Raw genomic sequence first — 9,671 nt, 5'->3', positions numbered from 1 at the left:
ACCAAAAAAGACTGGTATTGAACAGAAGACCTGGGCCAGAATGTCAAGACCTGGGCCAGAATGTGGATAGCCTTGATGATCAGATGGAGGATACCGAGCAAGTACAGAGGCAACAGGGAAATGTTGTAGGTTCTTGAGCACGTGAACGTGTTAAAAATGGAGCTTTAAGATTAATCTGGAAGCTGTGTGCATTTGGAGGAAGGAAAAACTGGGAAACAATGACAAATAGAGTTGAAAATTGGGCCCACTTTGATTTTAAATTTTATTATTTTGTTTTTTGAAAGAGCACTACATGCACAGAGTACAAGATTTTAAAGGTACGGAAGGGTAGGCATGAAAGGTAAGTGTCCCTCCCACACTTGGTCTTCCAGCCACCAGTTCCCTTCCTAGAGGCAACCACTGGTATCAGTTCGCAGAGTCATTCTATGCATTTACAGATATACACAGCATATATATTTATTCTTGGATCTCCATAGAAATGGCACCATATTGTACACACATGTCTTTGTTTGGGCTACTATAACAAATACTTTAGACAGGGTCATTTATAAGTAATACAAATTTATTTCTTATAGTTCTGGAGGCTGGGAAGTCTAAGATCAAGGTGCCAGCAGATTCAGTATCTAGTAAGTGTTCATTCTCTGCTTCACAAGTGAAGCCTTATTGACATATCCTTACGTGATAAAAGGGGCAAGGCAGCTCCCTTTGACTTTTTTTTTTTTTTTTAGACAGGGTCTTGTTCTGTCACTTGGGCTAGAGTACAGCAGTGTTATCATAGCCCCCTGCAACCTCGAACTCCTGGGCTCAAGCGATCCTCCTGCCTCAGCCTCCTGAGTAGCTGCGACTACAGGCACATGCCCACACTCAGCTAATTTTTCTATTTTTTTGTAGAGACAGGGTCTCACTGGTGCTTAGGCTGGTCTCAAACTCCTGGCCTCAAGCAATCCTCTCACCTTTGCCTCCCAAAGTGCTATGATTACAGGCATGAGCATTCTCTTTAACCTTTTATAATAGCACTAATTCCATTCATGAGGCCACAACCCTCTTGACTTAATCACTTCCCAAAATGTTCGGCCTCTCGATTCCACCACAATGAGGATTAGATTTCAACATAAATTTTGGAGGGACACATTCAGACATTCAGACAACAGCAACGCTCTTCTGAATTTTGCTCTTTTCTCCTTTTCACTTAATAGTCTCATTCTTTTAAAAGCTTCATATAGCATTCCACCCTGGTAGTACCATACTTTATTTAACCAGTCTCTTTTTTTTTAAGTAGGTATTGGTTAGAAAAGTTTTTATTATTTATTTTAATAAATATTAACAACCTTTTTTGAATATTATTCGAAAAAAGCAATAATACAAGATAAGCAGTTGTTTTGAGGAAAGTCAGAGTTCCACTTAATTATATCTATTCTTTTCCCCAAAACTAACCTTCAAACCTGTTGCAGCATCTCATAGTACAGTATATTTTTAATGTTCATTGGGTTTTCTCCCTAGCTATAAAGGTAACAAAAAATCATGATAGGACCATTAGCTAATCTTTTGGAGAAATTATAAATGATAAAGCTAGAGCCACTTCTTATACCAAAATAAATTACAGAAAATGACATAACTCAGAAGCCATAGGAAAAAACTAATAAGCATGATTATATAAAAATTAAGGACTTTTGTGTGGCCAAGAAATACAAAAGCAAAATCAGAAGGCAAATAATGTACAAAGGAAGAAACTTCATGATTCTCATAACAAAAGACTAACTTCGTTAATTTACAAGAGCAGATAAATCAATAAGAAAAAGATGAACAACCCAATAGAAACAATAGAACAGCCCAATAGAAAACCCAAGAATATGACCACTTTCAGAAATATAAATGTCCAATAAACATACAAATATGAGTGCAACCTCATTACTAATTATGAAACTACAAATAAAAGGAAGATAAAGTTAGATTTATCTCAGATTAGCAAAACGTCTGAAGTTTGATAATACCCATGCTAGAAAGCAGAAGTGAGGAAGAAAACACTTTCATATATTGTTGGCTGAGTGTAAATTGTTACAATTTGGCAATTTGTTGGTACTTACCACTTTTATAAAGCATATATATCCTTGACTGGGCAAATTGTCGCCACAAATTTAGCCTGTGGATATGCACCAAAATGTATTCAAGATGATCATTGCAGCACTGTTTACAACAACAAAAAAAATTGGAAACAACCAAAATATTTATCAATGGGGTGGAAAAGGGCAGTGTATGAATAAATTATGGTATTCATAATTTATATTGTATACAGCCATTGAAAAGAGTAAGATAGCTCTTCACGTGCAAGAATGGAAAGATCTCTAACATTTACAACAAATGAAAAAAAGAAGGTTGAGAACAGCGTTATGGTATTATCTCCTTTGTGTACCTTTTAACAACATGTACTTTTGCACTTATAATTTTTTCTGGAGGTATCCATCTTTAAAAAGCAGGTAACAGTATTTTTTTAGAGGCATAAATTGAGTAGGTACAGAAAGGAGGCTTTTTATTTCAGTTTATACTTTCTGAACTGTTTGTGTGAAGTCAATGTAGTCATCTCGACTTTTTTTTTCAGTATTTTAAAAGAGCAAATAACTGTTTTATTTACATGTGTTCACTGAAGAAAACCAAACAGATACATAAAACCATATGTATATAATAGAAATCACGTAGAACTTTTTAGCAGAGTTAAAGCCCCTTGGACCTCAGGACGCACAGTCAGACTCCCAGCCAGGCTGGGGCGCCAGACTAATAACCCGGTTTCCTCCCGCCTGGCGGCGCCGCTCGCCCCAGAACTACAACTCCCACAAGGCATTGCGGGAACGGCGCTAAAGGGGCAACCGGAGACGCGCCAATTCCTATCGGTCTCCAGGGACCCGACCCTCAGGAAGTGCTATTTTTACATCAAATGCCATCGTCTGGAAGTGGGAAGAGAAAAACGACTAAAATTCAGTTCAGATGAAAAGGAGAAAGTCCAGAAGACAAGAGGCTACAAGCGCCGGAAGCTGCTAGCGAGGACAGAACTTAGCCAGCCCGTAGGTGGCTCTGCGGGCCCCCATAAGTCGCGCGCACACGTGCCCTTCTCTGACTTCTCGTTTTCTTTCCAATCTCGCGCCAAAGTTCTGTCTTCTAAAACGAAATCGGCGCTTTTCCCTTGCGTTTCCTCCAAATTCGAGTTTCCAAGGGTCAAAGCCGTAGTTCCGGAAACTGTAACCATTCGTCTTGATTTCCCACAACACGGGCTCACGCTCAAACTCAGGCTGGGGTGCTGGACAGCAGGCTTGCGCTCTGACAGAAGAGTTTAGGTTCCAACTTAGCTCCTGGCTCTCAAGGCCGGCTCTTCAGAATCTACTGATCCGTGCCAGCTTAAGATCCAGTAGAAAGAAAACAGAGCCTGCCAGAACCTTAACCTCCCTGTGTTTCAGTCCCTCCATTTGTAGAATAGCTAAATAAAATCCCTCCCTGGCTGACAGAGCAAGACAGCGTCCTGACACAAGCTGTGTCAAAAGGAGTTTTTCTGTTGAGTCAGACGTTGATTAAGATTTGTAAAGGAATCTTCAAAGGCTGTTGAAATGTTGTGAAGCTATAATCGGGTGCAGTGACAAATGCTATTAATCCCATTATTAAGAATAATAAGCATGCAGGATGTTGCTGGTGGGGAAGGTTGTTCATGGGTGGAGGTGTCAACAGAAAAGAAGCCAAACTCTGTAAAATAATTTAAAGAGGTTTATTCTGGAGCCAAATTTGAGGACTGTGGCCCAGAGCCACGCCCAAGAAGCCTTGAGCAAGTGGACTCCTGCGGCTGGGTTACAGTTTGGTTTATACATTTCAGGGAAGGAGGAATTACAGGTAAAGTCATAAATCAATACATGAAAGGCATACATTGGTTTGGCCTAAAAAGGCAGGACATTTTAAAGCAGGGGCTTACAAGTCCTGGGTGGGTTTAGGGATTCTTTAGTTGACAATTGGGTGAAAGAGTAAAGCTTTGTCTAAAAGACCGGGCATTAGAGGAAAGAATGCTTAAAATAAGAGTCTTCTATCTTTCATGTGATGCTATGCCAGAATCAGGTTGGGAAGTAAACCACATTTTATTGGGTTAACAAAACCTGTTTAGTGATGTTTTATCATTTGTAGGTGTGACTCACCAGGCCCCCTTAAAAAGGAATTTTTGGGCAAAAGAAAAGATCAGAGTTCAAGCCTCAAAAGGAAGCTTAAACCACCTGTCAAAAGACACCGTTACAACAAATTTAAAGATCTTAATTGGCTTTTATTTGGAATTCTAAAATCAGACACCTCATTCTATAAAACAGAATGAGCGTTCTGATGAGCTGAGCAGGAGGTTGGCTTTATAATAAAGACAGAAAAGGGCTGAACAAAGCAGAAACAGAAAAGGAAAGGCAGGTTGGTTGTTTCAAAGTTACTTTCCTTGTAAAGATTAAAGCAGAGGGGACTTCCTTATCATGCTGGCTAAAACTGGCTTGTTTGGGGATTTGCTACTGTCTCTCTCTCTCTCTCCCCCCTAATTTCTTGGAAGATAGGATAAACAACTTAATTTTGCCTTGGTGATGTGGACCACTTCAGCATGAGCAACTGCATTTTGGTTTGGGTTTTTGGACCTAGTGCAGGAACTCGGTCCAAACCAATGACCTCCTATAAATTTTATTTAACACACCATTATTGAGCTCCTACTATGTGCCAGTGTGTTAAGCTAGGATTTGAACCTGCTACGTCTGACTCCAAAGCCCATGGTAGTAAAAAATTTATTAAAATGCTACATCAAATTATCTGGCCAGAATTTTGGCATATGAGAAAATGCACTGGACAAGGTGTCACGAGACCTGATTTCTAGTATCAGCTCTTCCCTGATTCCTCGCTGAGCCATGCTTCCTTGATTTGTGAAGAAGGATAATGGACAAGAGCAATGATTCTCAAACTTAAAATGTGCATACGAATCACCAGAGATCTGGTTAAGAGGCAACTTCTGCTTCAGGATGTCTGGTTGAGTTCTGAGATTCTACATTTCTAACAAGCATGCAGATGAGGTCCATGTTGATCCAGGGACCACACTGGAATAGCAAAGGACAGGACGACTGGCAGATCCTTATAAACTCTAACACTCACACTCAGTCATTCTTTCCCTCTAACCTTAGCACCTTTACTCTCAAGGAAGTATTAAAGGATTTGTCAAAAAGGAGAGTGATTGAAGTAAAGATTCACATCTGAAGCCAAACAAATAACTATTAACTTATGATAATAATGTCACTGGAAGGATACACAAGAAACTCATAAGAGTAGTTGCCTTCAGGGAGGGGGACTAGATGGCCCTAGCGTAGGAATGAGAGGCAAACTTTACTGGATTCTTTTATACCTTTTGAATTTTTACTATGTATAAACATTTTTTCTCTTTTTACATTTTTAATAATCACAGAAAACTACTTCCAGTAGTTGAGGCCAATAACTCACATGTGTGGTCTGATGAGGTGTGATGTAACATCCTCACAAGGAGGGGACAGTACACTCCATGTTCTTACTACAGCAAAACACGTCGCTCACATAGAAACTATGTAAGTGTTTGGAATCATTTCAAAGTTACATAACACTTGGCGACGACGTTTAATAGATATATACAAATGCCAGGACCCTTCTGCAGACCAATTATTAACAAAAGGGAGTCTCATGGTGGGGAACAAGCATGGGTATTTTCTTAAAGCTTTAAAATGATTCTAAAGTGCAGCAAGGTGTGACCTAGACCAAGGATGTTAATCTGATAGGAAATATTAATGGAATAAAAACAAGAATGTTTAATAAACACTTTTTCTGTCCCAGGCCTAGTCCTCTGTGGTAAATTCAGAGAATCTATTTGATTCAGTGACAAATTCACAGGTAATACAATTCTATAAGTGCTCAAGCTTGCCAAATGAATGTTTGCCAAAAGGAAGGGAAACATAGATTAATATTCATGAACAGATTGAGGGCTTAGCAAAAATTCCTTGAGAACATGGCACGTGCCTAATGCTGTGGGAGGTACAAAAGGAACCTATTTTAGCGGTTACTCCCATAAGGAACTTGCATTACAATTAAAGAGAGAAGACTGAACTTGTAATCCACAGGTCAAATCAGGCTTCCCACACAATGTTTCTTAAAAATATATGAATTAGGCTGGGTTCAGTGGCTCGCACTAATCCAAGCACTCTGGGAGGCTGAGGCAGGACAGTTGCTTGAGCTCAGGAGTTTGAGGTTGCTGTGAGTTAGGCTGACGCTATGGCACTCTCTAGCCTGGGTGACAGAGTGGGACTCTGTTTCAAAAAAAAAAAAAAAAGAATTAGTTGCCAACTTTTTTAAATTGAGAGATTTTACGTAAAATTCCAGGCTTCCACCTTCTCTTAAAATATTGGAAGATCTGACAACTTTGGGTCCGCTTGCCATTCCAAGTGGCAGCATTTGCCTGGAGCCAAGCTATGAATACCCTCCTTTTAAAATTTTTTTTTTTAGAGATGGGGTCTCATTCTATCACCCAGGCTGGAATGCAGTGGTGCGATCATAGATCACTGCAGCCTGGAACTCCTGGGCTCAGGTGATCCTCTTGCCTTGGCCTCCCAAGAAGCTAGGACTATAGGGTGGCTCCACCATCACACCCAGCTACCTACTGTAGATGGGGCCTGTGCTATTGATTTTGTCACAGTCCCCCAACTCCCTGTTTACTCTCTGATCCTGAGGCCAAGTGTCAGCTGCCAGGCATTATCACAATGCCACTTATATTTTCAAAATAGTGTTGACAGCAAAGTTAACTTTTCTAAGTAAATATTTCTTGATCCCTATTTTTATCTAATGTAGAAATACAAGAGATAGAGCAAGAAAGCCCCAGGTTTCAAGAAAATGGGAGAGGACATATTCCTTAAAAATATGAAGAATATATATGGATTCACATTCTGGCCCCTAGAGACAGGTGAATTTATGAACTATGATTTATACTTATTAAAATATATATTCAATATCCAAATAGAAACAATATATTCAAGTATAGTTTGCTGGTTAAATGTGTGTGGTCTAGAGTCAGACAGGATTCCAGTCCCAGTTGCCACTTACCAGCTGTGTGATCCTACTTAAAGGCCCTAGGTCTCAGATTGCCCTGTTTCATCTGTAGAAGGGGGATGACAATGGCTCTGTTACCGAGGCTCACGGGGCCAATTTGAGGATTGAACAAGATAACATGAATTAATATGGCATCTGCTACCCAATAACAGCTCCATAAATGTCAGCTGTAATTATCCTGGCCAGGAAGTGCTAAAGGATGAGTGAGGGTGGGGACAAAGTGAGTTGCTGGGGAAGCTATGCAAAAGGGGTGAGCTGACCAAGAAGGGAGCAGGAGGTAGCTTTGTCCAGGTGGAGAGAAGACGAGGCAGTACACGCTTGAGAAATTCTCAGAAGAGATGGTGAACAGGACCCAGGTATTTAAGCCATTCAGTTTCAAGACAATCACACTGGAGAGTTTTCCTGATGTTTTATTATAATTTTTAAAACTAAAGATCTTGCTGCCCCCTGCTTCAGAATAAATAGTAAGTGATTGTAGTGATTGTTATGCAATTTCGGAGTTTTTCCCACCCACAAGTTGGCAAAGATTACATGATTTCAAGAATTCAAACTTCTGGCCGGCGCAGTGGCTCACGCCTATAATCCTAGCACTCTGGGAGGCCGAGGCAGGTGGATTGCTCAAGGTCAGGAGTTTGAGACTAGCTTGAGCAAGAGCGAGACCCCGTCTCTACTAAAAATAGAAAGAAATTATCTGGACAACTAAAAATATATATATATAAAAAATTAGCCGGGCATGGTGGTTCATGCCTGTAGTCCCAGCTACTCGGGAGGCTGAGGCAGAAGGATCGCTTGAGCCCAGGAGTTTGAGGTTGCTGTGAGCTAGGCTGACACCACGGCACTCTAGCCTGGGCAACAGAGCCAGACTCTGTCTCAAAAAAAAAAAAAAAAGAAAAAGAAAAGAATTCAAACTTCTGTTGAGTGTTTCAGAGTTCTCTTAATATTAAAGATGTTTTAACTCTCACTATAGGATGCTTTCGCTTGGGCACAGTCACCAGCACTACCTCACTATCACCACTAGAGGGACTAGAACCAAAGGAATACTCAAGCTCCTAGGTACAGTTTAGTTTCCTTGATTCATGCTCAACACTATATTAAAATTTTTTTCTTTGAAGCATATTTCTATTTTATGCATTTTCAAATGCTTTAAAAATTCAAACCCTGCTAAAAGATAGAAAATGAAAGACTCCTACTGACCCTCATCTCTAGTTCCCACCCACAAAATAGCCACTATTAATGAGATTCATGTGTATCCTTCCAGATATTCTCAATTTATATACAAACATATGTTTATTTTTTATATAAACCCATGACGTGTTCTCGACTACCACTCTGACTTCCTCGTCTCCCACTCTCCACCTGCTATGCAGACTATGTTCCAGATCTTCAAATTTGCCAAGCTTGTTCCACCCTTGGATCTTTGCTTTATCTTCCTGGACAACTTTCTTTTCCCAGGTTTCCCTACTCAGGTATCAGCTCATGTGTCACTTCCTCCACTTGCCCTTTGTGACACCTGTCAAGTAACTATTCTCCAATCTAAGTCACCCTCCATCACTATGTCTGAGATTACCTTGTTCATTTACGTGCTTGCTTACTTATTCCACTACTAAAATGTCATCTCCAAGAGAGAAAGAGCCTAGGCTGCCTTGTTTACTTTCATATTCCTAGTGTCTAGAACACAAATTAGGAACTCAAAATTATCTATTAATTGAAAAAATGAATGAAAGATTGCTGCATTTACTATTCTGCAACTTGTATTTGTCACTTAATGTATCTTGTACAAGTTGTATTTTACTATATGCAGATAAACTTTATTCTTTTATTTCAGTCATATTCTTAACTTTTAAATTAACTTTATTTAGGTTAGACATTCACATGGCTCAAAAATAAAACAATACAAAAAGATATTCAGATCTTTCTCCACTCTTGGAGACTGACCCATTCTACTCTTTCTGGAACATATTTTCGTTTTGTATAGCTTCCTTCTTTACTTTCATTCTTTCTTTTATGTGATAAACTGTATAAAAAAAAAGATATTCAGTGAAAAAATCTCATATCCACTTCTATCTCCCATCTATCTAGTTCCCACTCAACCAAGTAACCATTCATATTAGTTATTGTATATGCTTTATGTAAATACATATGCATACATCCTTATTAGTATTTTCTTCCCTTTTTTTTTATGACCCAGAGCCATGCCCAAGAATCCTTGAGCAAGTGGACTCTTTTTTTGTTTTTTTTTTTTTTTTTGAGACAGAATCTCACTCTGTCACCCTGAGTAGAGTGAAGTGGCATCATCATACCTTACTACGACCTCCAACTCCTGGGCTCAAGTGCTACTCCTGCCTCAGCCTCTGGAATAGCTGGCACCATAATGCCTGCCTAATTGTTTCTATTTTTAGTAGAGATGGGGTCTTGCTCTTGCTCAGGCTGGTCTCAAACTCCTGAGATCAAGCAATCCTCCCTCCTCGGCCTCCCAGAGTACTAGGATTACAGGCATGAGCCACCACGCCCAGCCATTTTTTTCCTTTTTTGCACAAAATGGCGGACATTGTGTATAC

Source organism: Propithecus coquereli, unplaced genomic scaffold, assembly GCF_000956105.1.
Source record: "Propithecus coquereli isolate 6110/MARCELLA unplaced genomic scaffold, Pcoq_1.0 Scaffold117, whole genome shotgun sequence".
In the NCBI taxonomy this organism is placed as follows: Eukaryota; Metazoa; Chordata; class Mammalia; order Primates; family Indriidae; genus Propithecus; species Propithecus coquereli.
This window is presented reverse-complemented; position numbering follows the sequence as displayed.